This window comes from Somniosus microcephalus, chromosome 12 (genome assembly GCF_052327205.1).
Source record: "Somniosus microcephalus isolate GS21.2 chromosome 12, FLI_Smic_1.0, whole genome shotgun sequence".
NCBI lineage: Eukaryota > Metazoa > Chordata > Chondrichthyes > Squaliformes > Somniosidae > Somniosus > Somniosus microcephalus.
In genome coordinates, this window is record NC_140998.1 from 213,718,346 (window position 1) to 213,735,049 (window position 16,704).

General features: G+C 46.5%; 5 non-coding genes and 1 pseudogene across 5 annotated transcripts; all 6 read right to left on the minus strand.

Moving 5' to 3' along the window:
* Window positions 1–2,133: 2,133 nt before the first annotated feature.
* Window positions 2,134–2,252, minus strand: LOC147110042 (5S ribosomal RNA). The gene has a single exon (XR_015080467.1). It is a non-coding gene; the product is annotated as a 5S ribosomal RNA (ribosomal RNA).
* A 2,419-nt stretch (window positions 2,253–4,671) lies between these two features.
* Window positions 4,672–4,790, minus strand: LOC147110043 (5S ribosomal RNA). Its single transcript, XR_015080487.1, has one exon. It is a non-coding gene; the product is annotated as a 5S ribosomal RNA (ribosomal RNA).
* Window positions 4,791–7,211: 2,421 nt separating this feature from the next.
* LOC147110044 (5S ribosomal RNA) lies at window positions 7,212–7,330 on the minus strand. The gene has a single exon (XR_015080468.1). It is a non-coding gene; the product is annotated as a 5S ribosomal RNA (ribosomal RNA).
* Window positions 7,331–9,749: 2,419 nt separating this feature from the next.
* LOC147110045 (5S ribosomal RNA) lies at window positions 9,750–9,868 on the minus strand. Its single transcript, XR_015080480.1, has one exon. It is a non-coding gene; the product is annotated as a 5S ribosomal RNA (ribosomal RNA).
* Window positions 9,869–12,285: 2,417 nt separating this feature from the next.
* Window positions 12,286–12,404, minus strand: LOC147110046 (5S ribosomal RNA; annotated as a pseudogene).
* Window positions 12,405–14,813: 2,409 nt separating this feature from the next.
* On the minus strand, window positions 14,814–14,932 carry LOC147110047 (5S ribosomal RNA). Its single transcript, XR_015080472.1, has one exon. It is a non-coding gene; the product is annotated as a 5S ribosomal RNA (ribosomal RNA).
* Between the last annotated feature and the right edge of the window lie 1,772 nt (window positions 14,933–16,704).

The following is a 16,704-nucleotide window of genomic DNA, read 5'->3' on the forward strand; positions in this document are numbered from 1 at the left end:
CAAATCTATCCCACACTCTTAAGAGAAGTAAGACACCAAATAGCACAGGCTCTCACCATCATTTTACAATCCTCTCTGGCTACAGGTGTGGTGCCCGACCACTGGAGGACTGCTAACGTGCTACCGTTCTTTCAAAAGGGAGAGAGGGATAGACCGCATAATTACAGGCCAGTCAGCCTAACCTCGGTGGTGGGAAAATTATTGGAAAAAGTTCTGAGGGACAGGAGAAATCTTCATTTAGAAAGACACGGATTAATCAGGGACAGTCAGCATGGATTTCTTAACGGAAGGTCGTGTCTGACTAACGCAATTCAATTTTTCGAGGAGGTAACAAGGAGGGTCGATGAGGGTAGTGCCTTTGATGTAGTCTATATGGATTTTAGCAAGGCTTTTGATAAGGTCCCGCATGCCAGATTGGTCACGAAAGTAAAAGCCCATGGGATCCAAGGCAAAGTGGCAAGTTGGATCCAAAATTGGCTGAGGCAGGAAACAAAGGGTAATGGTCGAAGGGTGTTTTTGTGACCGGAAGGCTGTTTCCAGTGGGGTTCCGCAGGGCTCACAGAATCACAGAAACCCCACAGTGCAGATAGAGGCCATTTCGGCCCATCGAGCCTGCACCGACTCAGTACTGGGCCCTTTGCTTTTTCTGGTATATATCAATGATTTGGATTTGAATGTAGGAAGTATGATTAAGAAGTTTGCAGATGATACAAAAATTGGCCGTGTGGTTAATAATGAAACAGAATGCTGTAGACTGCAGGAAGATATCAATGGACTCGTCTAGTGGGCAGAACAGTGGCAAATGGAATTCAGTTGGAATACACAATAAATGGTAGGACACTGAGAAATGCAGAGGATCAGCGGGACCTTGGAGTGCATGTCCACAGATCCCTGAAGGTAGCAGGACAGGTAGATAAAGTGGTTAAGCAGGCATACGGGATACTTGCCTTTATTAGCCGAGGCGTAGAATATAAGAGCGGGGAGGTTATGCTTCAACTGTATAAAACACTAGTTAGGCCGCAGCTAGAGTGCCGCGTGCAGTTCTGGTCACCACATTACAAGAAGGATGCGATTGCACTAGAGAAGGTGCAGAGGAGATTTCCGAGGATGTTGCCTGGGCTGGGGAATTTTAGCTATGAGGAAAGATTGGATAGGCTGGGGTTGTTTTCTTTGGAACACAGGAGGCTGAGGCGAGACCTAATTGAGGTGTGTAAAATTATGAGGGGCCGAGATAGAGTGGATAGGAAGGACCTATTTCCCTTAGCAGAAGGGTCAATAATAGATTTCAAGTAATTGGTAGGAGGTTTACAGGGAATTTGAGGAGACATTTTTTCACCCAGTGAATGGTGGGGGTCTGGAATGCACTGCCTGAAAGGGTGGTAGAGGCAGAAACCCTCATCACGTTTAAAAAGTACTTGGATATGCACTTGAACTGCCGTAACCTACAAGGCTACGGACCAAGTGCTGTAAAGTGGGATTTGGGTGGATTGCTCTTTGTCGGCTGGCACGGACAAGATGGGCCGAATGGCCTCCTTCTGTGCTGTAAATTTCTATGATTCTGCCTGATCATGTGACATCTGCCCACACGACTTCTACAAATGTTATTACATTGTAGCCAGGATTGTTTAGTTTCCAATTCCGCCCATTTTGAAGCCAGGTCTCCGTTATGGCTACTATTGCATAACCCCATGTGGCAACTTGCGCCTGCAACTCGTCAATCTTATTTGTAACGCTCCTCGCATTAACACACATGCATTTCAACAGCATGCTAGTTGGCTTTGCTTTTTTCCTGAATTTAACTGCTGCTCTTTCGACATTCTTCTTTGTTCTGTTGCTGTTTGTCCCTCCGAGTTTTCTATGCACCTTGTCTCTCCTCTCTGCTGCTGTGTCCTGGTGGCCCTCCGCCAGTGTGTGTATTTTGGCTATCTTATTTTCTTCTTCTGCTTATTTCGGCCCTGTGTCTGGAGCCCCTTGCATTTGTGTAGCAGCAGGAGAATGTGCAGCGAAGAAATGGTCAAAGGAAAGCGAGAGAGAGAGAGAGAGAGAGAGAGCAGCAAAAAGGATGTTGATTGATTAAGAGCAGTGTGTGCGCGTGTGTGTGCAAAACGTTGAGCAGCCTGTGGCGGCAGCAAAAGCCTACTGCACCTGGTATTCCCAGGCGGTCTCCCATCCAAGTACTAACCAGGCCTGACTCTGCTTAGCTTCCGAGATCAGACGAGATCAGGCGCATTCAGACTAGTATGGCCGTAGGCATATGCTGGCTGGCTTTCTCTTTACTTAAAGCTGTCGCCCATTTTTTTCTCTTCTACGCATTCATACAAGTATTCAACACTCAATTTACATTTACAAATTTTACTCCTCCCGCAACCCCCCACCCCCCCTCCACCTCTTCTTGCTGCTCTGCCTCCCACACAAACAAACTACAAGCCCAACCCTTCATTGCCTTCTATTCAAATATTACATCAAATAAACATGCTCAAACACCAAGTCTTAAGGGCTGTAGCATCTTTCAAACTGGACAAATACCCAGGCCCGCATCAAATCTATCCCACACTCTTAAGGGAAGTAAGACACCAAATAGCACAGGCTCTCACCATCATTTTACAATCCTCTCTGGCTACAGGTGTGGTGCCCGACCACTGGAGGACTGCTAACGTGCTACCGTTCTTTCAAAAGGGAGAGAGGGATAGACCGCATAATTACAGGCCAGTCAGCCTAACCTCGGTGGTGGGAAAATTATTGGAAAAAGTTCTGAGGGACAGGAGAAATCTTCATTTAGAAAGACACGGATTAATCAGGGACAGTCAGCATGGATTTCTTAACGGAAGGTCGTGTCTGACTAACGCAATTCAATTTTTCGAGGAGGTAACAAGGAGGGTCGATGAGGGTAGTGCCTTTGATGTAGTCTATATGGATTTTAGCAAGGCTTTTGATAAGGTCCCGCATGCCAGATTGGTCACGAAAGTAAAAGCCCATGGGATCCAAGGCAAAGTGGCAAGTTGGATCCAAAATTGGCTCAGAGGCAGGAAACAAAGGGTAATGGTCGAAGGGTGTTTTTGTGACCGGAAGGCTGTTTCCAGTGGGGTTCCGCAGGGCTCACAGAATCACAGAAACCCCACAGTGCAGATAGAGGCCATTTCGGCCCATCGAGCCTGCACCGACTCAGTACTGGGCCCTTTGCTTTTTCTGGTATATATCAATGATTTGGATTTGAATGTAGGAAGTATGATTAAGAAGTTTGCAGATGATACAAAAATTGGCCGTGTGGTTAATAATGAAACAGAATGCTGTAGACTGCAGGAAGATATCAATGGACTCGTCTAGTGGGCAGAACAGTGGCAAATGGAATTCAGTTGGAATACACAATAAATGGTAGGACACTGAGAAATGCAGAGGATCAGCGGGACCTTGGAGTGCATGTCCACAGATCCCTGAAGGTAGCAGGACAGGTAGATAAAGTGGTTAAGCAGGCATACGGGATACTTGCCTTTATTAGCCGAGGCGTAGAATATAAGAGCGGGGAGGTTATGCTTCAACTGTATAAAACACTAGTTAGGCCGCAGCTAGAGTGCCGCGTGCAGTTCTGGTCACCACATTACAAGAAGGATGCGATTGCACTAGAGAAGGTGCAGAGGAGATTTCCGAGGATGTTGCCTGGGCTGGGGAATTTTAGTTATGAGGAAAGATTGGATAGGCTGGGGTTGTTTTCTTTGGAACACAGGAGGCTGAGGCGAGACCTAATTGAGGTGTGTAAAATTATGAGGGGCCGAGATAGAGTGGATAGGAAGGACCTATTTCCCTTAGCAGAAGGGTCAATAATAGATTTCAAGTAATTGGTAGGAGGTTTACAGGGAATTTGAGGAGACATTTTTTCACCCAGTGAATGGTGGGGGTCTGGAATGCACTGCCTGAAAGGGTGGTAGAGGCAGAAACCCTCATCACGTTTAAAAAGTACTTGGATATGCACTTGAACTGCCGTAACCTACAAGGCTACGGACCAAGTGCTGTAAAGTGGGATTTGGGTGGATTGCTCTTTGTCGGCTGGCACGGACAAGATGGGCCGAATGGCCTCCTTCTGTGCTGTAAATTTCTATGATTCTGCCTGATCATGTGACATCTGCCCACACGACTTCTACAAATGTTATTACATTGTAGCCAGGATTGTTTAGTTTCCAATTCCGCCCATTTTGAAGCCAGGTCTCCGTTATGGCTACTATTGCATAACCCCATGTGGCAACTTGCGCCTGCAACTCGTCAATCTTATTTGTAACACTCCTCGCATTAACACACATGCATTTCAACAGCATGCTAGTTGGCTTTGCTTTTTTCCTGAATTTAACTGCTGCTCTTTCTACATTCTTCTTTGTTCTGTTGCTGTTTGTCCCTCCGAGTTTTCTATGCACCTTGTCTCTCCTCTCTGCTGCTGTGTCCTGGTGGCCCTCCGCCAGTGTGTGTATTTTGGCTATCTTATTTTCTTCTTCTGCTTATTTCGGCCCTGTGTCTGGAGCCCCTTGCATTTGTGTAGCAGCAGGAGAATGTGCAGCGAAGAAATGGTCAAAGGAAAGCGAGAGAGAGAGAGAGAGAGAGAGCAGCAAAAAGGATGTTGATTGATTAAGAGCAGTGTGTGCGCGTGTGTGTGCAAAACGTTGAGCAGCCTGTGGCGGCAGCAAAAGCCTACTGCACCTGGCATTCCCAGGCAGTCTCCCATCCAAGTACTAACCAGGCCTGACTCTGCTTAGCTTCCGAGATCAGACGAGATCGGGCGCATTCAGACTAGTATGGCCGTAGGCATATGCTAGCTGGCTTTCTCTTTACTTAAAGCTGTCGCCCATTTTTTTCTCTTCTACGCATTCATACAAGTATTCAACACTCAATTTACATTTACAAATTTTACTCCTCCCGCAACCCCCCACCCCCCCTCCACCTCTTCTTGCTGCTCTGCCTCCCACACAAACAAACTACAAGCCCAACCCTTCATTGCCTTCTATTCAAATATTACATCAAATAAACATGCTCAAACACCAAGTCTTAAGGGCTGTAGCATCTTTCAAACTGGACAAATACCCAGGCCCGCATCAAATCTATCCCACACTCTTAAGAGAAGTAAGACACCAAATAGCACAGGCTCTCACCATCATTTTACAATCCTCTCTGGCTACAGGTGTGGTGCCCGACCACTGGAGGACTGCTAACGTGCTACCGTTCTTTCAAAAGGGAGAGAGGGATAGACCGCATAATTACAGGCCAGTCAGCCTAACCTCGGTGGTGGGAAAATTATTGGAAAAAGTTCTGAGGGACAGGAGAAATCTTCATTTAGAAAGACACGGATTAATCAGGGACAGTCAGCATGGATTTCTTAACGGAAGGTCGTGTCTGACTAACGCAATTCAATTTTTCGAGGAGGTAACAAGGAGGGTCGATGAGGGTAGTGCCTTTGATGTAGTCTATATGGATTTTAGCAAGGCTTTTGATAAGGTCCCGCATGCCAGATTGGTCACGAAAGTAAAAGCCCATGGGATCCAAGGCAAAGTGGCAAGTTGGATCCAAAATTGGCTCAGAGGCAGGAAACAAAGGGTAATGGTCGAAGGGTGTTTTTGTGACCGGAAGGCTGTTTCCAGTGGGGTTCCGCAGGGCTCACAGAATCACAGAAACCCCACAGTGCAGATAGAGGCCATTTCGGCCCATCGAGCCTGCACCGACTCAGTACTGGACCCTTTGCTTTTTCTGGTATATATCAATGATTTGGATTTGAATGTAGGAAGTATGATTAAGAAGTTTGCAGATGATACAAAAATTGGCCGTGTGGTTAATAATGAAACAGAATGCTGTAGACTGCAGGAAGATATCAATGGACTCGTCTAGTGGGCAGAACAGTGGCAAATGGAATTCAGTTGGAATACACAATAAATGGTAGGACACTGAGAAATGCAGAGGATCAGCGGGACCTTGGAGTGCATGTCCACAGATCCCTGAAGGTAGCAGGACAGGTAGATAAAGTGGTTAAGCAGGCATACGGGATACTTGCCTTTATTAGCCGAGGCGTAGAATATAAGAGCGGGGAGGTTATGCTTCAACTGTATAAAACACTAGTTAGGCCGCAGCTAGAGTGCCGCGTGCAGTTCTGGTCACCACATTACAAGAAGGATGCGATTGCACTAGAGAAGGTGCAGAGGAGATTTCCGAGGATGTTGCCTGGGCTGGGGAATTTTAGTTATGAGGAAAGATTGGATAGGCTGGGGTTGTTTTCTTTGGAACACAGGAGGCTGAGGTGAGACCTAATTGAGGTGTGTAAAATTATGAGGGGCCGAGATAGAGTGGATAGGAAGGACCTATTTCCCTTAGCAGAAGGGTCAATAATAGATTTCAAGTAATTGGTAGGAGGTTTACAGGGAATTTGAGGAGACATTTTTTCACCCAGTGAATGGTGGGGGTCTGGAATGCACTGCCTGAAAGGGTGGTAGAGGCAGAAACCCTCATCACGTTTAAAAAGTACTTGGATATGCACTTGAACTGCCGTAACCTACAAGGCTACGGACCAAGTGCTGTAAAGTGGGATTTGGGTGGATTGCTCTTTGTCGGCTGGCACGGACAAGATGGGCCGAATGGCCTCCTTCTGTGCTGTAAATTTCTATGATTCTGCCTGATCATGTGACATCTGCCCACACGACTTCTACAAATGTTATTACATTGTAGCCAGGATTGTTTAGTTTCCAATTCCGCCCATTTTGAAGCCAGGTCTCCGTTATGGCTACTATTGCATAACCCCATGTGGCAACTTGCGCCTGCAACTCGTCAATCTTATTTGTAACGCTCCTCGCATTAACACACATGCATTTCAACAGCATGCTAGTTGGCTTTGCTTTTTTCCTGAATTTAACTGCTGCTCTTTCGACATTCTTCTTTGTTCTGTTGCTGTTTGTCCCTCCGAGTTTTCTATGCACCTTGTCTCTCCTCTCTGCTGCTGTGTCCTGGTGGCCCTCCGCCAGTGTGTGTATTTTGGCTATCTTATTTTCTTCTTCTGCTTATTTCGGCCCTGTGTCTGGAGCCCCTTGCATTTGTGTAGCAGCAGGAGAATGTGCAGCGAAGAAATGGTCAAAGGAAAGCGAGAGAGAGAGAGAGAGAGAGAGAGCAGCAAAAAGGATGTTGATTGATTAAGAGCAGTGTGTGCGCGTGTGTGTGCAAAACGTTGAGCAGCCTGTGGCGGCAGCAAAAGCCTACTGCACCTGGTATTCCCAGGCGGTCTCCCATCCAAGTACTAACCAGGCCTGACTCTGCTTAGCTTCCGAGATCAGACGAGATCAGGCGCATTCAGACTAGTATGGCCGTAGGCATATGCTGGCTGGCTTTCTCTTTACTTAAAGCTGTCGCCCATTTTTTTCTCTTCTACGCATTCATACAAGTATTCAACACTCAATTTACATTTACAAATTTTACTCCTCCCGCAACCCCCCACCCCCCCTCCACCTCTTCTTGCTGCTCTGCCTCCCACACAAACAAACTACAAGCCCAACCCTTCATTGCCTTCTATTCAAATATTACATCAAATAAACATGCTCAAACACCAAGTCTTAAGGGCTGTAGCATCTTTCAAACTGGACAAATACCCAGGCCCGCATCAAATCTATCCCACACTCTTAAGGGAAGTAAGACACCAAATAGCACAGGCTCTCACCATCATTTTACAATCCTCTCTGGCTACAGGTGTGGTGCCCGACCACTGGAGGACTGCTAACGTGCTACCGTTCTTTCAAAAGGGAGAGAGGGATAGACCGCATAATTACAGGACAGTCAGCCTAACCTCGGTGGTGGGAAAATTATTGGAAAAAGTTCTGAGGGACAGGAGAAATCTTCATTTAGAAAGACACGGATTAATCAGGGACAGTCAGCATGGATTTCTTAACGGAAGGTCGTGTCTGACTAACGCAATTCAATTTTTCGAGGAGGTAACAAGGAGGGTCGATGAGGGTAGTGCCTTTGATGTAGTCTATATGGATTTTAGCAAGGCTTTTGATAAGGTCCCGCATGCCAGATTGGTCACGAAAGTAAAAGCCCATGGGATCCAAGGCAAAGTGGCAAGTTGGATCCAAAATTGGCTCAGAGGCAGGAAACAAAGGGTAATGGTCGAAGGGTGTTTTTGTGACCGGAAGGCTGTTTCCAGTGGGGTTCCGCAGGGCTCACAGAATCACAGAAACCCCACAGTGCAGATAGAGGCCATTTCGGCCCATCGAGCCTGCACCGACTCAGTACTGGGCCCTTTGCTTTTTCTGGTATATATCAATGATTTGGATTTGAATGTAGGAAGTATGATTAAGAAGTTTGCAGATGATACAAAAATTGGCCGTGTGGTTAATAATGAAACAGAATGCTGTAGACTGCAGGAAGATATCAATGGACTCGTCTAGTGGGCAGAACAGTGGCAAATGGAATTCAGTTGGAATACACAATAAATGGTAGGACACTGAGAAATGCAGAGGATCAGCGGGACCTTGGAGTGCATGTCCACAGATCCCTGAAGGTAGCAGGACAGGTAGATAAAGTGGTTAAGCAGGCATACGGGATACTTGCCTTTATTAGCCGAGGCGTAGAATATAAGAGCGGGGAGGTTATGCTTCAACTGTATAAAACACTAGTTAGGCCGCAGCTAGAGTGCCGCGTGCAGTTCTGGTCACCACATTACAAGAAGGATGCGATTGCACTAGAGAAGGTGCAGAGGAGATTTCCGAGGATGTTGCCTGGGCTGGGGAATTTTAGTTATGAGGAAAGATTGGATAGGCTGGGGTTGTTTTCTTTGGAACACAGGAGGCTGAGGCGAGACCTAATTGAGGTGTGTAAAATTATGAGGGGCCGAGATAGAGTGGATAGGAAGGACCTATTTCCCTTAGCAGAAGGGTCAATAATAGATTTCAAGTAATTGGTAGGAGGTTTACAGGGAATTTGAGGAGACATTTTTTCACCCAGTGAATGGTGGGGGTCTGGAATGCACTGCCTGAAAGGGTGGTAGAGGCAGAAACCCTCATCACGTTTAAAAAGTACTTGGATATGCACTTGAACTGCCGTAACCTACAAGGCTACGGACCAAGTGCTGTAAAGTGGGATTTGGGTGGATTGCTCTTTGTCGGCTGGCACGGACAAGATGGGCCGAATGGCCTCCTTCTGTGCTGTAAATTTCTATGATTCTGCCTGATCATGTGACATCTGCCCACACGACTTCTACAAATGTTATTACATTGTAGCCAGGATTGTTTAGTTTCCAATTCCGCCCATTTTGAAGCCAGGTCTCCGTTATGGCTACTATTGCATAACCCCATGTGGCAACTTGCGCCTGCAACTCGTCAATCTTATTTGTAACGCTCCTCGCATTAACACACATGCATTTCAACAGCATGCTAGTTGGCTTTGCTTTTTTCCTGAATTTAACTGCTGCTCTTTCTACATTCTTCTTTGTTCTGTTGCTGTTTGTCCCTCCGAGTTTTCTATGCACCTTGTCTCTCCTCTCTGCTGCTGTGTCCTGGTGGCCCTCCGCCAGTGTGTGTATTTTGGCTATCTTATTTTCTTCTTCTGCTTATTTCGGCCCTGTGTCTGGAGCCCCTTGCATTTGTGTAGCAGCAGGAGAATGTGCAGCGAAGAAATGGTCAAAGGAAAGCGAGAGAGAGAGAGAGAGAGAGAGCAGCAAAAAGGATGTTGATTGATTAAGAGCAGTGTGTGCGCGTGTGTGTGCAAAACGTTGAGCAGCCTGTGGCGGCAGCAAAAGCCTACTGCACCCGGTATTCCCAGGCAGTCTCCCATCCAAGTACTAACCAGGCCTGACTCTGCTTAGCTTCCGAGATCAGACGAGATCGGGCGCATTCAGACTAGTATGGCCGTAGGCATATGCTGGCTGGCTTTCTCTTTACTTAAAGCTGTCGCCCATTTTTTTCTCTTCTACGCATTCATACAAGTATTCAACACTCAATTTACATTTACAAATTTTACTCCTCCCGCAACCCCCCACCCCCCCTCCACCTCTTCTTGCTGCTCTGCCTCCCACACAAACAAACTACAAGCCCAACCCTTCATTGCCTTCTATTCAAATATTACATCAAATAAACATGCTCAAACACCAAGTCTTAAGGGCTGTAGCATCTTTCAAACTGGACAAATACCCAGGCCCGCATCAAATCTATCCCACACTCTTAAGAGATGTAAGACACCAAATAGCACAGGCTCTCACCATCATTTTACAATCCTCTCTGGCTACAGGTGTGGTGCCCGACCACTGGAGGACTGCTAACGTGCTACCGTTCTTTCAAAAGGGAGAGAGGGATAGACCGCATAATTACAGGCCAGTCAGCCTAACCTCGGTGGTGGGAAAATTATTGGAAAAAGTTCTGAGGGACAGGAGAAATCTTCATTTAGAAAGACACGGATTAATCAGGGACAGTCAGCATGGATTTCTTAACGGAAGGTCGTGTCTGACTAACGCAATTCAATTTTTCGAGGAGGTAACAAGGAGGGTCGATGAGGGTAGTGCCTTTGATGTAGTCTATATGGATTTTAGCAAGGCTTTTGATAAGGTCCCGCATGCCAGATTGGTCACGAAAGTAAAAGCCCATGGGATCCAAGGCAAAGTGGCAAGTTGGATCCAAAATTGGCTCAGAGGCAGGAAACAAAGGGTAATGGTCGAAGGGTGTTTTTGTGACCGGAAGGCTGTTTCCAGTGGGGTTCCGCAGGGCTCACAGAATCACAGAAACCCCACAGTGCAGATAGAGGCCATTTCGGCCCATCGAGCCTGCACCGACTCAGTACTGGGCCCTTTGCTTTTTCTGGTATATATCAATGATTTGGATTTGAATGTAGGAAGTATGATTAAGAAGTTTGCAGATGATACAAAAATTGGCCGTGTGGTTAATAATGAAACAGAATGCTGTAGACTGCAGGAAGATATCAATGGACTCGTCTAGTGGGCAGAACAGTGGCAAATGGAATTCAGTTGGAATACACAATAAATGGTAGGACACTGAGAAATGCAGAGGATCAGCGGGACCTTGGAGTGCATGTCCACAGATCCCTGAAGGTAGCAGGACAGGTAGATAAAGTGGTTAAGCAGGCATACGGGATACTTGCCTTTATTAGCCGAGGCATAGAATATAAGAGCGGGGAGGTTATGCTTCAACTGTATAAAACACTAGTTAGGCCGCAGCTAGAGTGCCGCGTGCAGTTCTGGTCACCACATTACAAGAAGGATGCGATTGCACTAGAGAAGGTGCAGAGGAGATTTCCGAGGATGTTGCCTGGGCTGGGGAATTTTAGCTATGAGGAAAGATTGGATAGGCTGGGGTTGTTTTCTTTGGAACACAGGAGGCTGAGGCGAGACCTAATTGAGGTGTGTAAAATTATGAGGGGCCGAGATAGAGTGGATAGGAAGGACCTATTTCCCTTAGCAGAAGGGTCAATAATAGATTTCAAGTAATTGGTAGGAGGTTTACAGGGAATTTGAGGAGACATTTTTTCACCCAGTGAATGGTGGGGGTCTGGAATGCACTGCCTGAAAGGGTGGTAGAGGCAGAAACCCTCATCACGTTTAAAAAGTACTTGGATATGCACTTGAACTGCCGTAACCTACAAGGCTACGGACCAAGTGCTGTAAAGTGGGATTTGGGTGGATTGCTCTTTGTCGGCTGGCACGGACAAGATGGGCCGAATGGCCTCCTTCTGTGCTGTAAATTTCTATGATTCTGCCTGATCATGTGACATCTGCCCACACGACTTCTACAAATGTTATTACATTGTAGCCAGGATTGTTTAGTTTCCAATTCCGCCCATTTTGAAGCCAGGTGTCCGTTATGGCTACTATTGCATAACCCCATGTGGCAACTTGCGCCTGCAACTCGTCAATCTTATTTGTAACACTCCTCGCATTAACACACATGCATTTCAACAGCATGCTAGTTGGCTTTGCTTTTTTCCTGAATTTAACTGCTGCTCTTTCTACATTCTTCTTTGTTCTGTTGCTGTTTGTCCCTCCGAGTTTTCTATGCACCTTGTCTCTCCTCTCTGCTGCTGTGTCCTGGTGGCCCTCCGCCAGTGTGTGTATTTTGGCTATCTTATTTTCTTCTTCTGCTTATTTCGGCCCTGTGTCTGGAGCCCCTTGCATTTGTGTAGCAGCAGGAGAATGTGCAGCGAAGAAATGGTCAAAGGAAAGCGAGAGAGAGAGAGAGAGAGAGCAGCAAAAAGGATGTTGATTGATTAAGAGCAGTGTGTGCGCGTGTGTGTGCAAAACGTTGAGCAGCCTGTGGCGGCAGCAAAAGCCTACTGCACCTGGTATTCCCAGGCAGTCTCCCATCCAAGTACTAACCAGGCCTGACTCTACTTAGCTTCCGAGATCAGACGAGATCGGGCGCATTCAGACTAGTATGGCCGTAGGCATATGCTAGCTGGCTTTCTCTTTACTTAAAGCTGTCGCCCATTTTTTTCTCTTCTACACATTCATACAAGTATTCAACACTCAATTTACATTTACAAATTTTACTCCTCCCGCAACCCCCCACCCCCCCTCCACCTCTTCTTGCTGCTCTGCCTCCCACACAAACAAACTACAAGCCCAACCCTTCATTGCCTTCTATTCAAATATTACATCAAATAAACATGCTCAAACACCAAGTCTTAAGGGCTGTAGCATCTTTCAAACTGGACAAATACCCAGGCCCGCATCAAATCTATCCCACACTCTTAAGAGAAGTAAGACACCAAATAGCACAGGCTCTCACCATCATTTTACAATCCTCTCTGGCTACAGGTGTGGTGCCCGACCACTGGAGGACTGCTAACGTGCTACCGTTCTTTCAAAAGGGAGAGAGGGATAGACCGCATAATTACAGGCCAGTCAGCCTAACCTCGGTGGTGGGAAAATTATTGGAAAAAGTTCTGAGGGACAGGAGAAATCTTCATTTAGAAAGACACGGATTAATCAGGGACAGTCAGCATGGATTTCTTAACGGAAGGTCGTGTCTGACTAACGCAATTCAATTTTTCGAGGAGGTAACAAGGAGGGTCGATGAGGGTAGTGCCTTTGATGTAGTCTATATGGATTTTAGCAAGGCTTTTGATAAGGTCCCGCATGCCAGATTGGTCACGAAAGTAAAAGCCCATGGGATCCAAGGCAAAGTGGCAAGTTGGATCCAAAATTGGCTCAGAGGCAGGAAACAAAGGGTAATGGTCGAAGGGTGTTTTTGTGACCGGAAGGCTGTTTCCAGTGGGGTTCCGCAGGGCTCACAGAATCACAGAAACCCCACAGTGCAGATAGAGGCCATTTCGGCCCATCGAGCCTGCACCGACTCAGTACTGGGCCCTTTGCTTTTTCTGGTATATATCAATGATTTGGATTTGAATGTAGGAAGTATGATTAAGAAGTTTGCAGATGATACAAAAATTGGCCGTGTGGTTAATAATGAAACAGAATGCTGTAGACTGCAGGAAGATATCAATGGACTCGTCTAGTGGGCAGAACAGTGGCAAATGGAATTCAGTTGGAATACACAATAAATGGTAGGACACTGAGAAATGCAGAGGATCAGCGGGACCTTGGAGTGCATGTCCACAGATCCCTGAAGGTAGCAGGACAGGTAGATAAAGTGGTTAAGCAGGCATACGGGATACTTGCCTTTATTAGCCGAGGCGTAGAATATAAGAGCGGGGAGGTTATGCTTCAACTGTATAAAACACTAGTTAGGCCGCAGCTAGAGTGCCGCGTGCAGTTCTGGTCACCACATTACAAGAAGGATGCGATTGCACTAGAGAAGGTGCAGAGGAGATTTCCGAGGATGTTGCCTGGGCTGGGGAATTTTAGTTATGAGGAAAGATTGGATAGGCTGGGGTTGTTTTCTTTGGAACACAGGAGGCTGAGGTGAGACCTAATTGAGGTGTGTAAAATTATGAGGGGCCGAGATAGAGTGGATAGGAAGGACCTATTTCCCTTAGCAGAAGGGTCAATAATAGATTTCAAGTAATTGGTAGGAGGTTTACAGGGAATTTGAGGAGACATTTTTTCACCCAGTGAATGGTGGGGGTCTGGAATGCACTGCCTGAAAGGGTGGTAGAGGCAGAAACCCTCATCACGTTTAAAAAGTACTTGGATATGCACTTGAACTGCCGTAACCTACAAGGCTACGGACCAAGTGCTGTAAAGATTTGGGTGGATTGCTCTTTGTCGGCTGGCACGGACAAGATGGGCCGAATGGCCTCCTTCTGTGCTGTAAATTTCTATGATTCTGCCTGATCATGTGACATCTGCCCACACGACTTCTACAAATGTTATTACATTGTAGCCAGGATTGTTTAGTTTCCAATTCCGCCCATTTTGAAGCCAGGTCTCCGTTATGGCTACTATTGCATAACCCCATGTGGCAACTTGCGCCTGCAACTCGTCAATCTTATTTGTAACACTCCTCGCATTAACACACATGCATTTCAACAGCATGCTAGTTGGCTTTGCTTTTTTCCTGAATTTAACTGCTGCTCTTTCTACATTCTTCTTTGTTCTGTTGCTGTTTGTCCCTCCGAGTTTTCTATGCACCTTGTCTCTCCTCTCTGCTGCTGTGTCCTGGTGGCCCTCCGCCAGTGTGTGTATTTTGGCTATCTTATTTTCTTCTTCTGCTTATTTTGGCCCTGTGTCTGGAGCCCCTTGCATTTGTGTAGCAGCAGGAGAATGTGCAGCGAAGAAATGGTCAAAGGAAAGCGAGAGAGAGAGAGAGAGCAGCAAAAAGGATGTTGATTGATTAAGAGCAGTGTGTGCGCGTGTGTGTGCAAAACGTTGAGCAGCCTGTGGCGGCAGCAAAAGCCTACTGCACCTGGTATTCCCAGGCAGTCTCCCATCCAAGTACTAACCAGGCCTGACTCTGCTTAGCTTCCGAGATCAGACGAGATCGGGCGCATTCAGACTAGTATGGCCGTAGGCATATGCTAGCTGGCTTTCTCTTTACTTAAAGCTGTCGCCCATTTTTTTCTCTTCTACGCATTCATACAAGTATTCAACACTCAATTTACATTTACAAATTTTACTCCTCCCGCAACCCCCCACCCCCCCTCCACCTCTTCTTGCTGCTCTGCCTCCCACACAAACAAACTACAAGCCCAACCCTTCATTGCCTTCTATTCAAATATTACATCAAATAAACATGCTCAAACACCAAGTCTTAAGGGCTGTAGCATCTTTCAAACTGGACAAATACCCAGGCCCGCATCAAATCTATCCCACACTCTTAAGAGAAGTAAGACACCAAATAGCACAGGCTCTCACCATCATTTTACAATCCTCTCTGGCTACAGGTGTGGTGCCCGACCACTGGAGGACTGCTAACGTGCTACCGCTCTTTCAAAAGGGAGAGAGGGATAGACCGCATAATTACAGGCCAGTCAGCCTAACTTCGGTGGTGGGAAAATTATTGGAAAAAGTTCTGAGGGACAGGAGAAATCTTCATTTAGAAAGACACGGATTAATCAGGGACAGTCAGCATGGATTTCTTAACGGAAGGTCGTGTCTGACTAACGCAATTCAATTTTTCGAGGAGGTAACAAGGAGGGTCGATGAGGGTAGTGCCTTTGATGTAGTCTATATGGATTTTAGCAAGGCTTTTGATAAGGTCCCGCATGCCAGATTGGTCACGAAAGTAAAAGCCCATGGGATCCAAGGCAAAGTGGCAAGTTGGATCCAAAATTGGCTCAGAGGCAGGAAACAAAGGGTAATGGTCGAAGGGTGTTTTTGTGACCGGAAGGCTGTTTCCAGTGGGGTTCCGCAGGGCTCACAGAATCACAGAAACCCCACAGTGCAGATAGAGGCCATTTCGGCCCATCGAGCCTGCACCGACTCAGTACTGGGCCCTTTGCTTTTTCTGGTATATATCAATGATTTGGATTTGAATGTAGGAAGTATGATTAAGAAGTTTGCAGATGATACAAAAATTGGCCGTGTGGTTAATAATGAAACAGAATGCTGTAGACTGCAGGAAGATATCAATGGACTCGTCTAGTGGGCAGAACAGTGGCAAATGGAATTCAGTTGGAATACACAATAAATGGTAGGACACTGAGAAATGCAGAGGATCAGCGGGACCTTGGAGTGCATGTCCACAGATCCCTGAAGGTAGCAGGACAGGTAGATAAAGTGGTTAAGCAGGCATACGGGATACTTGCCTTTATTAGCCGAGGCGTAGAATATAAGAGCGGGGAGGTTATGCTTCAACTGTATAAAACACTAGTTAGGCCGCAGCTAGAGTGCCGCGTGCAGTTCTGGTCACCACATTACAAGAAGGATGCGATTGCACTAGAGAAGGTGCAGAGGAGATTTCCGAGGATGTTGCCTGGGCTGGGGAATTTTAGTTATGAGGAAAGATTGGATAGGCTGGGGTTGTTTTCTTTGGAACACAGGAGGCTGAGGCGAGACCTAATTGAGGTGTGTAAAATTATGAGGGGCCGAGATAGAGTGGATAGGAAGGACCTATTTCCCTTAGCAGAAGGGTCAATAATAGATTTCAAGTAATTGGTAGGAGGTTTACAGGGAATTTGAGGAGACATTTTTTCACCCAGTGAATGGTGGGGGTCTGGAATGCACTGCCTGAAAGGGTGGTAGAGGCAGAAACCCTCATCACGTTTAAAAAGTACTTGGATATGCACTTGAACTGCCGTAACCTACAAGGCTACGGACCAAGTGCTGTAAAGTGGGATTTGGGT